Below are 15,994 nucleotides of genomic sequence, written 5' to 3'. Positions count from 1 at the left end.
AGTCATCACTGGGCTGTACTGAATTTTTCATACTAGTCTAACATCCTATCACTATATTGCTATAGTAAAGCAATTAAAGTAGGCTGTAGATATATAATTTGGAGAAAAAGGAAATCCTATTATTCCCTCCACTACTCTAAACATAATTAGGTGAGAATCATAACATATTGGTCAAAGGTCTGTGAACTGATACTTTTTTTTTAAAACTTAACATTACTATAAATTGTATATGGTGGGCAATTGATAAATGATTGTATAACAATACCTACCACTTATATAGTGCTTTCTATTGGTAGATCTCAAAATGCTTTATAAAGGAGATAAATATTATCCCCTGGCTGCAGGTGGGGAAACTGAGGCATAAAGTGGCATGGTTTGCCCAAGACAGGCTGAGGCAGAACCAAGAATAGTACTCATGTCTCTTGAGCCCTAATCCAATGCTCTAGCCATTAGGATTCACTGCCTATGCACAAGAGAATCCTGTGGCACCTTATAGACTAACAGACGTTTTGGAGTGTGAGCTTTCGTGGGTGAATACCCACTTCGTCAGACGCAGGTAGTGGAAATTTCCAGGGGCAGGTATATATATGCTAGCAAGCAAGCTAGAGATAACGAGGTTAGTTCAGTCAGGGAAGGTGAGGCCACTGTTCTAGCAGTAGAGGTGTGAAAACCAAAGGGAGGAGCAAACTGGTTCTCGTAATTGGCAAGCCAATTCACAGTCTTCTGTTGAGTTCCAAGGCTGAATAGTGTCCAAATTTGCAATAGAACGAACGCTCAGCAGTTTTCTCTTTGAAGTCTGAGTCCTGAACGAGTTTCTTTGGCTGCAGGAGCTCCAACACTTAGAGTCTGTATGCTAGTGGCCAGGATGAGGACTGAAGTGCTCTCATACAGTGTTTATGTATATGCCATTCCTAGATATCTGATTTCGTGTCATTTTCCCTTTCCCGTAGTGATTCGTTCCCATTTTTTGGCCGATGTACATAGAAAGAGGGGCATTGCTGCATAGTGATGGGCGTATCATTACAATTCGGTCGGACGTGCAGTGGATGAACCAGTGATGGTATGGCCTGGATCTGGTTTAGGTCCCTATGATGGTGTCGCTGGTGTAGATATGTGGGCCAGAGTTGGCATCGAGGTTTCGTTGCATGGATTGGTTTCCTGAGCTGAAGTTACTATGGTACGGTGTGCAGTTGCTGGTGAGAATACCGTTTCAGGTTGGCAGTTGTCTGTGGCCAGGATTAGGCCTGCCACCCAAGATCCGTGAAAAGTGTGGGATCATTGTCCAGGATGGATTTGTAGAATCCCTGATATGCGTTGGAAGGGTTTACCTGGGGGCATGTACAGTGATGGCCAGTGGAGTCCCTGTTTGGTTTCTTTCTTGGGTTGTCTTGCAGTAGGAGGCCTTCTGGGTACACGCTGCTCTGTTGATCACTGTTTCCTAAATTTCCTCGCGCGAGGTATGTAGTTTTGAGATGCTTGTGGAGATTCTTGTAGGTGGTTAGGTCTCTGTCTGAGGGTTACGAGCAGATACGGTTGTACCTGCAATGCTTGGCTGTAGACACTGATCGTGTGATGTGCCCAGGAATGGAAGCTGGAAGCATGAAGGGTAGGCGTCGCGGTCGGTAGGTTTTTGATATAAGAGTGGTGTTTAATGTGACCATCACTTATTTGCACCGTGGTGCTAAAAGTGGATCTCCTGTGTAAGATTGGATCCAGGCATGAGGTTGAAATGGTGGGGTGGAAGTTGTTGAAAATCGTGGTGGAATTTCTTTCTCCGAGTCTCCTCCCCTGGGTCCAGAGACGAAGATGTCATCAATGTAGCGTGGTAGAGAAGGGCCGTGAGTAGACGAACTGAGAAGCGTTGTTCCAAGGTCCGCCATAAAAGAATATTGGCGTATTGTGGGGCATGCGGAGTCCCATAGCAGTGGGCCATGAGCTGGAGGTATACATATTCGTCATCAAACTTGACAATAGTATGTGTGTGACGTAAAAAGGCACCAGCGCTCAGCAGCCAGTTGTGCTGTGCGCATCATCAGGGATACTGTTTCCTAACAGCTCTTGTATTCCATCTGTGTGTGGGATGTTTGTGGTAGAGAGCCTCTACATCCTGGGGCTAGGATGGTGTTTTTCTGGGAGGTGACCAATGCGTTGTAACGTTTCCTCAGGAAAATCAAGTGGTCGTCACGGAGATAGCTGGAGTGCTGGTGGCATAGGTCTGATAGAGAGTCCACATATCAGATCGTTCACTAAAATAAGACAGTGAGAATCTACAGCACTACTTCACATCTCTACAAAGGAAAAAAGGACTGTAAGTCGTCTAACTCCTACCTGACACATGGGGACCAACAACCGTTGGCCTACCACCTAAACCCACCCAGACAATATTGCTCAATCTATACCAACTTACAACGCTCAGGCCAGAAAGAAAGGTCTGTCCTAATCTCGGGGACTCTCTTTCCTGCCGCTGGCCACCCACCAACATGATTACAGTTCTGTGGCGACTGGAGCTACCTATTCGCCGTCTGCGACTCAAGACAGATAACTTCCAGGACAACACTGAACAGTGCACCGATACACAGGTACCCCACCCACCAACAGCACAAGAAGAAGAATCCACATGGACTCCTCCTGAGGGCCGAATGACAGTCTGGACCTATACATTGAATGCTTCCGCCGACGTGCACAGGCAGAAATCGTGGAAAAACAACACCGCTTGCCTCATAACCTAAGTCGTGCAGAACGCAATGCCATCCACAGCCTCAGAAACCACCCTGACATTATCATCAAAGAGGCTGATAAAGGAGGTGCTGTTGTCATCATGAACAGGTCTGACTACCAGAGGAGGCCGCCAGACAACTCTCCAATACCAAATTCTACACGCCACTTCCTCAGATCCCACTGAGGAATACACTAAGAAACTGGACCATCTACTCAGGACACTCCCTACGCTAACACCAGAACAAATCAGCATACCCTTAGAGCCCCGACCAGGGTTATTCTATCTACTACCCAAGATCCACAAACCCGGAAATCCTGGACGCCCCATCATCTCGGGCATGTGCACTCTCACTGAGGGACTGTCTGGATATGTGGACTCTCTACTCAGACCCTATGCCACCAGCACTCCCAGCTATCTCCGTGACACCACTGATTTCCTGAGGAAACTACAACGCATTGGTCACCTCCAGAAAACACCATCCTAGCCACCATGGATGTAGAGGCTCTCTACACAACATCCCACACACAGATGGATACAAGCTGTTAGAACAGTATCCCTGATGATGCCACAGCACAACTGGCTGCTGAGCTCTGTGCCTTTATACTCACACACAACTATTTCAAGTTTGATGACAATTATACCTCCAGATCAGTGGCACTGCTATGGGCACCGCATGCCCCACAATACGCCAATATTTTTATGGCTGACCTGGAACAAACGCTTCTCAGCTCTCGTCTACTCACGCCCCTTCTCTACTACGCTACATGATGACATCTTCGTCATCTGGACCCATGGGAAGGAGACTCTAGAAAAATTCCACCACGATTTCACAACAACTTCCACCCCACCATCAACCTCAGCCTGGACCAATCTACACAGGAGATCCACTTTCTAGACACCACGGTGCAAATAGTGATGGTCACATTAACACCACTCTATATCAAAAACCTACCGACCGCTACGCCTACCTTCATGCTTCCAGCTTCCATCCTGGGCACATCACACATCCATTGTCTACAGCCAGCACTGAGGTACAACCGCATCTGCTCTAACCCTCAGACAGAGACCAACACCTACAAAATCTCACCAAGCATTCTCAAAACTACAATACCCGCACGAGGAAATTAGGAAACAGATCAACAGAGCCAGACGTGTACCAGAAGCCTCCTACTGCAAGACAAACCCAAGAAAGAAACCAACAGGACTCCACTGGCCATCACTTACAGCCCCAGCTAAAACCCCTCCAACGCATCATCAGGGATCTACAACCCATCCTGGACAATGATCCCACACTTTCACGATCTTGGTGGCAGGCCAATCCTTGCCCACAGACACCTGCCAACCTGAAACGTATTCTCACCAGCACTGCACACCGTACCATAGTAACTCTAGCTCAGGAACCAATCCATGCAAACAAACCTCGATGCCAACTCTGCCCACATATCTACACCAGCGACACCATCATAGGACCTAACCAGATCAGCCATACCATCACTGTTCATTCACCTGCACGTCCACCAATGTAATATACGCCATCATATGCCAGCAATGCCCCTCTGCTATGTACATCGGCCAAACTGGACAATCACTACGGAAAAGGATAAATGGACACAAATCAGATATCAGGAATGCAATATACAAAAACCTGTAGGAGAGACTTCAACCTCCCTGGCCACACAATAGCAGACCTTAAGGTGGCTATCCTGCAGCAAAAAAACTTCAGGACCAGACTTCAAAGAGAAACTGCTGAGCTTCATAACCTGCCCCTGCGCCCAATTTCAACTAACCTGCCCGTCGACGAAAGTGGGTATTCACCCACGAAAGCTCACGCTCCAAAACGTCTGTTAGTCTATAAGGTGCCACAGGATTCTCTGCTGCTTTTACAGATCCAGACTAACACGGCTACCCCTGTGATACTTGCCTATACACACACACACACACACACACACACACACACACAGCACTCAGTTCCTATATTTAAATATTATTGTTCTCTACAGGTGCCAAGCACTTTTGAAAATCCAGTCCCTTGATTTAGGTGCCTGAATGACCTTAATATTTTCAAGTACTTTTGAACAGCATAAGATGCCTTTAATATTTCAGTACAAAGTAAAGGCTAGATTGTGATTTTGTCTAAGGGTGCACCTACACTACAAAATTAAGTTGATTTAAGTTGTCAGCCTACAGCCACCACAGTAAGTAAATCGGTTTTGTATGTTAACACTGTGCTTCTTCTTTCAGTGGTGTGTGTTCTCACCAGGAGTTCTCACACCCATTTAACAGTCGGTGTGGGGCACTGTGGGGCACTGATAGCCCAAACCCCACCGCTGTGCCTGTCAGCCACTAGTGATTGAGAGCCAGAACAGCCTGAAAGGCAGCAACAGGTGGTATAAAGAAAGCAGTGTCTACACTGACACTGCATTGACCTCACTGTATTGACTTAAGCAGTATGCCTCTCACAAAGGTGGTGTTATTAAGTCGGTCTAATGGGTGACTTACATTGGTGGGACTACATTTTAATGTAGACGCTTACAGAGTTAGATTGATGTAAGCTGTCTTACATTCACCTAACTCTGGAGTGTAGACCACGCTTAAGTGTTGATCTACAAACAGTTTGAGCACCAAACTAAAAATTGATTTTGAAATCTGATTTAGTGAAATCAACACAACTGCCTAATGTAGACACATTGATTTTAGATTACGAGAACCCTATATTGATGTTGCTTAATTTGTTATTTTATTGTCCTAAACGAAATTGAAATAGGGCAATCTGAAATTCAGAATAAGTGTGTTCACAGCAGGGGGTGGTCCTGACTTTACTAACTCTGTTTGGAAGCTGATTTAGTTAAATTCATTCTGTGTCTGTGTATATATATCAAATCTAATGCTACCATGAAGGGAAGGAGAATGGAGTAATTACACTACTCTAACCTTGCAGAGCTAGAGTTATCAGCTTGTGAAAAGGACTAGGCCTGTTGGCATGACAATGAATAGGGGTGGTAGGAAAATGGGAAAATTGTCAGCAAAAAGTTCTCACAAAATTTTTCCCCAGTTTTTGGTCAAAAGATCTGATTTTTTAAAACCAGCTCTTACAATGAACCATCCTCATCAGGGAGGGTACAATCAACAATTTCATGGAGCTTTTTTCACCCTCTAGAGATACCCTTTTTCTGTCACACTGAGATATGACAAGGAACTAGAGTTGGTCAACATTGTAGAAATTCCCAAGAGTGGTATCTCTGAAATTTTGATTTTGAGTATAAAGACAGAATCCACTCTCGCTGTCCCCAAATCAGTCATGGTTTCTTGCCATAACCTCCTGAGAATGGGATTAGACATGGAAGAACATATACACAGCTGGTATTGGGAGGACCTGGGAGATGAACACCTGAGGAACCCTAATGTGGAACCTTGCCTTTGATGCTTCCTTTTCTAACAGATGTATAGGAACGAGGATCTCTCTCCACATTACTTTTAATAATTCCCAACCAAAAATAGTCCAAGGCACACACTTCTCCCCCAGCGAGAGGTTAAGAGAACAAACACATGGCAGATGTTAGTCACATGGCTTAATGCACTGTTAGAAGGTGCTCAGAGACCATGGTGAGGTGTGCGATAGTACCTTTATAGATCAGAATACAGGTTGGCTTGGACTGCACAACAAACAGCTCCTCTATTCCTGGGACTTCTAGGCTGGGATTGTAACACAGCACTCTCATGATGCCCAACACACACAGGAATTCAACAGGATTAGGCCTCCTAACTTCTTTAGGCACCTTTGAATGTCCCAGCCATTGAGCTTCTGCAATGAAGGGAGGTAGCTGGGTGGGGAGGAATCTAACTTCCTTCCATTTACCATTTATTTCTCCAAGCGTGGTGGGGTCATGTAGTTACTAGAGACCAAGGCTGGATTAACCACCTTGTGCAGCTCCGTCATGGGGAAGGGAACTAGCCCAGGGCTTGTTTTCTTCACGATCTTTGCTCAGAAAAATACACACACCTTGAGTTTTGAAGAGGGAGAGGAGAATCTCCCACCCCTGATTTGCAACCTCAAAGACTCCGGAAAGCTCCTGCGACTCCTACCGCTGTATTTCTGGGGCCTTGCTGTGGAGGCCGTCATCCCTCTACACCCCTAGCTCACTGCTAGCGAGAGCAAAAAGATCTTCAGTGTGATTAGTGCTGTCCCGGGCCCGAGCTCCTTTGCCGACAAAGAAGAGGGCTTCCGATATGCTGCCCCTTTATTCCCAGATAACAGATGTAATGAGGAAGTGATCGAACTCTCCATTTCACACTTGTGACAGCCTGCCACATGCAGCCGAAATCAGCAGGACGCCTGCTGCTGAGAGAGCTGTGTTTCCTCTGACTCAGGGGCTGCCTCCCATGTATCAAAGATCCTTTGTGGGCTGGCTGCCAGAGAGGTCATTTTGGGCTAGGGATAGCAGTAAGGAAAGAGAAAAGCCGTGTCAAGCCATTGTTTGTCAGTTGCACACAGTGTAATGAAGGCAGACTAAGCATCTCCTCTCCACGTTCAATAATCCAGAGCATGAAATGAACCAGGGACTGGCAGGTTAGCTGAACATGAAGGGCTGGGTAATTTATTATACACAGCTCTCTAATGAGCTGTAAAGTAAATTGAGAATTGGTCGTTTTAGTAAATTCAGAGTAATCTCCATTCCTCAAGTGTCACGGCTAATGATTTACAGTTTGTTCACAAATGGGAATGTAACACCCCATTCTGCTGCTCCTGGATGCATGATAGGGAAGCAGTAATGATTCCATAGCTATTATTTGTATTTGGGGAGTGCTGGGATGTGCTAACTGAGTTCAGGACTCCACTGTGCTATACCTTGAGGAGACATGATACAGTGTTAGCTTGGGCTCTTGCTCAGGGTACGTCTGGAGGTCTAATGTCCACCATGAGGAAACATACCCATGCGAGGTGTAATTGAGCTACCATGCTAAAAACAAGGGGTGCAAGCAGCTGACTGGGCTCACCACCTGAGTATGATGTCATCAGAAACCCTCCCACATACCTCCCACTGCGGCAGCGACATACTCTAGTATTAGTGAAGTAGGTCAAATCAGAACCAGCATGAGTACGCCTACCTCAATTGGACGTTACACCTCCAGCTCCACTGTGGCCATTCCCAAATTACAGCAGTGTGAATAATGGATTTTTCAGTTCATTGGCAATCCTGGAGGAAAAAAATATAAAATAAAATAGATAAATAACTGTTCCATTGAACCCAAAATGTTCTGTTCTGATTCTGAGCTTTTTTCTGAAATGTTATTCTTTTCTTTAATAAAATCAAAGGAAATTTGTAAAAAAAAAAATCATTTTGAATAAAAATCTCAGTGTTTCATTTGGAAAATGATACAATGTTTGATTTGGGGGGATTTTTAAGAGGTGAAGGGGAAGTGGTAGGGGACTGAAAAAATTCACCAAAATTGACATGATTCAAACTGGTTTTGGTCAACCCAAATGTGCACTTTTTTGTTGAAAAAAAGTTTCAGTCCAAAAAATGTTGCCTAGCATTACCTCTAACCCCTTCTCCTATCCACATAAAGCCCCCTTGCCTGAGTTCAGTGGTGTTTTAAATTCAAACTGGCTGGCCTGGTCGGCGTGGTGGTGGTGGGGGTGTTAGAGCATGGGTTCTGCTTTCACTCGGGCTGGCAACATACCCGCTTTGCAATAAGAATACAGGCTAAATCACTTGAGTGCTGATAGTCCTCCAGTGCCTTCTCACAATTCCCCTTGTCTGCCTGGACAAGTTCTCCCACAATTCACTGGGAAAGAATCAGAGACTGCAGCACAAAGAACCACGGGATATGCCCCCCATAGTCCTATTAATACACATGGGGGAATGCAGCTGGCTTTGTAGCGCGGCTGCTCTCACCTGAGGTAGGCTAACATGGATGCCAATAACCTGAGTTAACTCTGCAGTGAAGACATACCTATAGTGAGAGAATCCATGCCTCAAAGTGCTTACAATTAAAATAGACAAGACAGGCAAAGTGATTTGTCCAAGGGCAAACCACAGGAAAAGAACCCAGGGCTCTTGGTCCACTGGATAAGACATTGGCCTATGTTGCCTCTTACATTAAGACAGATTTTCCAACACTTTTATAAAACTCTGTTCTAACGCCACTCCTCATCCTCAGATAGTGCCAGAACTAAACCAAGCCACCTGAAAACTGACATGTAAAGTTCCTTTGGCAGGGTAGAAATTTCCTGGGACGTTTTAGATCAATCAGAACAAGTGTTTTAAAGCTACGAGGGATCCAGAAAAGCACATCTTGACTTTTTGTAACGTTCTCTCATGCATTTTAGCTCCCTCAGCCCTTGGAAACAGTTTATCTTAGAAACACAGTGTTCACCCCAGTGAGCTTCCTTTGTCGAGAAGAAGTTCCATTGACTAGTTTTGCAGAATGGAAAGTGGCAAATACTTGATTATTAAAAAGAAGGCAAATATCTATTTTAGGGTATGTGTTTATGAACCTGAGAGGCATGCAGTAAACGTGCATATGGCGAGAAGCACGCATTATTTATCTAGTTTACTGGGGAAGGGCTAATTATTATGGACACAGTCCTAAGTATCCCCAGCACCCACTGAAGTCAAACTCGATGCAAATACAGTATCGCTCCCTACAGAAAATGTGTACTGGCATTTAATCTCATCTAGTTTTAAAAAGTCTCCAGTGATGGTGCTTCCAAAACCTATTACATTCCACTGTCAGGGGGTTTTGCTGGTATTAGTCTGAATTTTTCATTTCCTTTATTACATCCAACTACCTCTAGTTACACCTCCATGTACTACATTGTCTCATTACTCTTTCTCCTTGATATTTCACACTCTTTAATTATTTGTAGATTCCTAAGCTCCTCTCTCACACTTTGTGTTGGCCGGTAGCCAAAGTTAAAGTAGACAGGTCAGCTCCACAGCTGGTGTAAATCATTGCAGCTCTTTTGAATTCAATAGAGCTATGCTAATTTTGACCAGATGAAGATCTGCCCTACATGTTAAGTACTTTTAATCTCTCTCAGACCATGAGAATCACTAACCTTGTGATCGTTTTCAGATGGTTCATCTCTGTTCTCTCTCCAGTTTGTCAGTGTCACTCTGATAACACAGTGCCCAATATTGAACACAGCATTCCAGCAGTGATTGCACCAGAACCATATAGCTCTGCATTTGCAGATCCAAATTGCATTGGTCTCTCTTAGTGCATTCCAAATGGATGTCTGATTTCTGTCCACTATCACTCTCAGGTCTCCTTCAGCGCCTCTGCTTCCTACGTCTTCTCCCTCCCAAGGTCTGTAAGTGTTTCAGATTGTTTTTAACTCCTGTGCAAAAAAAAGGCATTTTTCCCAAAAGAATTTCATTTTGCTATTTTCTGCCTATGCCTATCACCTCAGGCAGAATTTGTATTTTTCCCCTATATAATGCAATGACAATCTAAAATGCATCATGATAGGTTTCAGAGTAGCAGCCGTGTTAGTCTGTATCTGCAAAAAGAACAGGAGTACTTGTGGCACCTTAGAGACTGACAAATTTATTTCAGCATCCGAAGAAGTGAGCTGTAGCTCACGAAAGCTCATGCTGAAATAAATTTGTTAGTCTCTAAGGTGCCACAAGTACTCCTTTTTTTAAAATGCATCAGACAATCTTGGGTGTACTCAAGACCTCTGTGTGGTCTAATAAAACATGCACTCAACCACTTTCAGCAGGGAATATTTGAGGTTATAACAAAATATCATTGTCTATTCCATCAAGAGAATCAGGGCCATGTGTCATCTGTATCCAAAATACAGGTGCAAGGTGTACAATATCATATTTTCCCATCCAATAACTCATGGAGAGATGGTGAGAATTAGTCTCTGGAACACACTGAAGTGTCTGTTCCATAATTTGAATTTGATCAAATAAATATAGATTGTTTTATTACTTACTCTTTGGGGCAAGGACCATCTACCATCTTTTCAACTGTATGTTTGTATTGCACCTAGCACAATGTGGACCTGGTCCATGACTGAGGCATCTAGAAGTGCTACCGCAAGGCTGATGCTACTGCTAAAAATTCAGATATGAAAAGACCATCTAAGTTTAAAAACTCTTTAAAGAATCAGAGGCATTCTGGATACATAGCAGATACTGAATGTATCTGTACATTGCTCACCTTTATTCTGCATGTGTTGAAGGAAAAAGGCCTTGGAAAACAACCTGTTGGACTGAACTGTTCAGTACTTTTTTTAAATTCAACGTACAATCCAGTTCTATCCTCAATCACTTCCATTGCCTTTAGTTGTGTTACTGACAGGAGAAAATGTCTCTAGGCTTGGGTAGCTCTTAGATTCAGATTCCTTCCTGGACAAACAGGGCCGACTCTGCCATTTTTGCTGTCCCAAGCAAAAAAAAAAAAAAAAAGCCACTAGGACTCTACTGCCCCAAGAATGGCCAGAATGCCGCTCCTTAGCATGTGCCACCCCAGGCATGTGCTTCCTCTGCTGGTTCCTGGAGCTGGCCCTGTGGACAAAAGCAGATGAATGGTGTCTCATCCCTTCTGAGTTTTGCTGTAAAGAACAAATACAATCTCCCAGTGCAGTGTATTAGTTGCAGTGAGGATGGAGGTCAAAGAGAAGCAGGCTCATTCTGTGCAGCTGTTCAAGGAACATACACATTAGAAACCTGTAGGTTTAAGGCACTACAGTGGCTCAGGCTCTAGACAGAGGGGTCAGTTTTCACAATATAGAATTCAGGGGCCTGAACCAGATAAAAGAAATGAGTGTCAGGCATCAGCTGGGTATTAAAGCCACCAAGCACAGAGGGGACATTCTCCAAGGAAGAGAACAGATATGGCTGAGTGAGGCCCTGTAAACACTCTTGGATACACTGCAGGTAAACAGATTCAGGCAGAACTGACACAGCTGAACTAGCTTTTAGCAACAGTTCAACGGACAGGGCCGTCCTTAAGGGCTGCAACTGTCAACACATCCAAGCAGTCTGTGTGTATACCGAAGTGAACGGCAATTATCTGCTAGTACTCTCATGACCATAACACAAGGGACAGTGACTTTACTTATCTGATTTCTGGGGATATTGTTTGAATTCTGCCTTTCCACACTGCTGAGATAAGGCACGTTTTGCAGGGCATCCTGTGAAACTGGCTAGAGGAAGCATAGCTCAGAAGGGGATCATGGGACACAAAGTGTCAGACTGTTTCATTACAACGCAAACAGGAAACACTTTCATAAGCTGTTTCACTTAGTGCTGAGTTGCAGTTGCCCTTGATGATTTAAAATAAAAACAGGAGGAGACTATTTCAACTATTATGACATCAGTCATGTTACATATTACAGCTGTGCATTGTATGCCTACAAGTGATGAAATGTACACATTCCAAATAATGAAAAACAAAATCTGAAACAAAATTCTGAAATGAAATTTTGAAAAGTTCCAGAAGAACCAAAATCAAAACAAAAACCATTACACACAAAAAACACACTTTTCCAAACCAATATAAAAGTTTTCCATTTTGAAATATTATTCCCACATCAGAATTTTCATCTTAAATTGACACTTTTTCCCCCCAAAATGGTCCAATTTAGATTAAAAATAGTATTTTCTGTAGAAAACAATGTTAACAATAAAATTTGGACTAACACGATTTGGGATGGTTTATAAAAAGATTGGGAAAGCGCAAATATAGTGCCAAATTATAAAAAGGGAAATAAGGACAACCCAGGGAATTACAGACCAGTCATCTTAACTTCAGTTCCCAGAAGATAATGGAGCAAATAATTAAGCAATCAATTTGCAAACACTTAGAAGATAATAAGGTGATAAGTAACCGTTGGCATGAATTTGTCAATAAATAGTTGCATTCATGGTTTAGCTTAATAATTTATCTTGTTTGAAGAACAGAAGATCAGCTCCTTATGAAACCTCCTAGTGATGACCTCATGGTGTTGGGTAATGCCCCTAGTACATTTGGGTCCCAGATTGGATTCTTTTACTCAGGTTGAACAGCACATGGGTCTATGTCTGACGTTAGGGGTTACTCAGTGTAATCATAGAGGTCAGAATCCAGCTCTGGCTCATAGTGTGGTCCCTCACCATAATTCTCCTCGTTTCTTCAGCTGTTCAGTATCTGCTCTCCCACCAGCTCCAAGAATGTCTATAGAATATGAGGGTTGGAAGGGACCTCAGGAGATCATCTAGACCAACCCCCCACTAAATCATCCCAGCTAGGGTTTTGTCAAGCCTGACCTTAAAAACCTCTAAGGAAGGAGAGTCCACTACCTCCCTAGGTAATCCATTCCAGTGCCTCATCACTCTCTCAGTGAAAGGTTTTTTTTCCTAATATCCAACCTAAATCTCCCCCACTGCAACTTGAGACCATTACTCCTTTTGTCATCTGCTACCACTGAGAACAGTGACTGGTCCAAAGACTGGACTCGACTAGTTAGGTTCTCACATTAGCCTTCACCACTTTGGGAGCACAGCTGATATCCCAGAGCATGGATGAAATTTTTCAAAGCACTCAGTCTTGACCTAGCCCTGTTCCCAGTGTGGTCAGTGGAAGTTTTTCCAGTGGGTGCAGAGTTATGCTTGGGAAATCCCTCCCTATATGTTCACAGTGCAGGGGAGTCAATGCAGTCGAGGTCCTGAGGCAGATGCTTTAGGGCAGAACAGACTAGGGAGCTGGTTATGACTCCATGATTCTCAGGGCTGGGCCCCCTTCAGAGCTTTCCCAGAGCTAACTTCCACCACTATTATTGGGTCCTAGTGGACTCTGGACCAATTCCACCACTGGTATATGATCCTTAGATGTAGCTAAGCACCATTTTGTCCTCTGTTCACAGCTGGCATTACATTTTCTGTCCTCAGGACCCTCCCTTTGTGGAAGGTGCAGGGCCCAGCAGTGGCAGATGCCTGAGCAGGAGGCTCCCCTCTAACAGGAAAATTCTGTGCTGGACCTTTTCTGCCAGATTCTGGGCCCCTTTATAGAAACTAAATGGTGCAAACGTGGCTGTAAGTAGAACTGACAATCTGGCCCTTCCCTCTAGAAGTCTGAAGTCCTGATGTCTCTGTGTGTTGGCGTTTAAGAACGGACTCTGCAGAGAAAGCATTCTCACAAGGGTATAATCAATCTGCCTGCCTTTCAGCTAAAAAGGGGAAAAAATGGTCGTTTCAAAAAGCATAGATTCCATACTGATGACTTCCATGCTTCACAACAAAACATTTCCTTCCACTGATTGTTTATGAAAGAGCAGGGCAGGGGCGAATGAAATAAGCACTCCTGGAGAAAGAAAATGACGCAGCATTGCACAGTTGTCTGAAGAGCAGCACAGACAAGGACGCAATTCCAATTACTGTGGGGGGCACTTTCCTGTTATTATTTTAACTACTGGGTCTATCTGAGGAGTAACAAATGATGTCCAATAAAATATTCCCTCACCCCCCCTTGTGTCTAATATCCTGGGACTGACACAGCTACAACTACACTGCATGCATAGAAGTGATGTCACTGACAGTCATCAGTCTGTGCGCCAAGCAGCCAGCATTTCTTCATCCAGCTAGAGTCAGGGATGCAGCCTCTTGTTAGGAAGCACTAGACAAGCTGGCTACCACCATCTAGCAGTAACACACACAGCGGCATTTGATATGTGTTTGTATATGTGTGGGCGATTGCTTTTTTCCCCCCTCATTTGAATCGGCAGTTTGAGAGGTTAAACTAGTTGCCAAAGGTGACTCTGCTCTATCTTAAATTCAGAATAATCCAATAACCAAAAAGGAGAAAAGCAGAATGAGCAAAAGAGGTGAAAAAAAATATAGTGAACGTAATTAAAGGGCTTTTGAGTTCTGCCACTGGCAGAAATTTAAGCGTCTAGCCCTCTATGTACCTACCGAGTTAAGCAACAGCTGAGTGGTGGTTTTGAGAATCTAAGTTTTAGATTTACATACTCAAAGTGACGGGCACATAAATTCCTTTGTGAATCTATCCCCTAGTCTCTCTGTGCCTCAGTTGCCCAACTGTACAACGGGAATAATATCACTGCCCTGTCTCACAGGGGTGAGATACATTAAATACATTAAAAAAGGCACTCAGATACTATGGTAAGTGGAGCCATATAAATACTTATGATGGATGGAAATAAATGTGTGGAATAAGCCAGTCATGTTACAACACACAATTAGCCTGTGAAACTCGCTGCCTCAAGATGCCATTGAGGCCAAGAGCTCAGCAGGATTACAAGAATATTCAGAATTATAACAGAAACTTTTAAAGATGGACCAAGAGTCTTGGAAGGAAAATGAATCCCCCTGCTTCGGGGCTTGAGATGATCTCCATCTATTGGGGGTCAAGCGGAGACTTTCCATGGAGGCAGGTCAGCCTCAGCTGCAGGGTTTTCTTCCACATTCCTGTGAAGCAGCTGGTGCTGGCCTCTGTTAGAGAAGAGATGGAACTAGGTGGACCCCTGAGCGATCCAGTCTGGGGACTGCTAGGAGTTTACGTCTCTCCTGCTTTCATATCAACTCCATCATTTTTGCATGTGATTGAGAACCAAGGTAGTTGCTATTTGAACAGGTGGATGCATATTGTCCTTGTGGGGTGTGCAGAGGAGGGAAGAGTTAAAGGACCAGGGTGACTGCAACCTCTTCAGGGCAGTAATTGACATTTTGCTGCCTATTTGTAGGGTAAATAGCACTGTGAGGCCTCTTCTGATCCTTGACTGGCCTCCCTTGGTGCTGCCATACCAAATGCCAGAAATGCTGACACAGAGGAGGGTAAGGATCACAACTCCCTGAATCTGCAGAGCCTGTTGTGCTACAAAGAGGATTTACTCAGATGCTGTTGTCCTCTCCCACCATTTCTGTTGGGGGTAGGAGTAATCTGAGGCCCTGATTCAGAAAAGCTCTTTAAACACATGTGTAAGTCCCACTGACTTCATTGGGAGCGAAGCATATTTTTCAGTGCTTTTTCCAAAGCCCACTGAAGAGAATGGAGAGACTCCGATTGACTTCACCGGATCTGAACTCCAGTGCTTGCATGAATCAAAATCATCATCTCTGACTCTGACTTCTACAGATCCCCATCCACAGCCTTCCCAGGCGGGGCAGGTTCTTGGAGTGCCTTCAGGGCCAAAGAACGGCTTTGCAAAGTCACCAGATTTTGTGCCTTTGTTCCCATTTCACTAGGCACATAAACATGGGGAGGAGAGATTTTTCTTCTTATGAAGCACCAGATAGTGGCGATTGCTGGGGGTAAGAT

This window comes from Chelonoidis abingdonii, chromosome 5, assembly GCF_003597395.2.
Source record: "Chelonoidis abingdonii isolate Lonesome George chromosome 5, CheloAbing_2.0, whole genome shotgun sequence".
NCBI classification, from domain to species: domain Eukaryota; kingdom Metazoa; phylum Chordata; order Testudines; family Testudinidae; genus Chelonoidis; species Chelonoidis abingdonii.
This window is presented reverse-complemented; position numbering follows the sequence as displayed.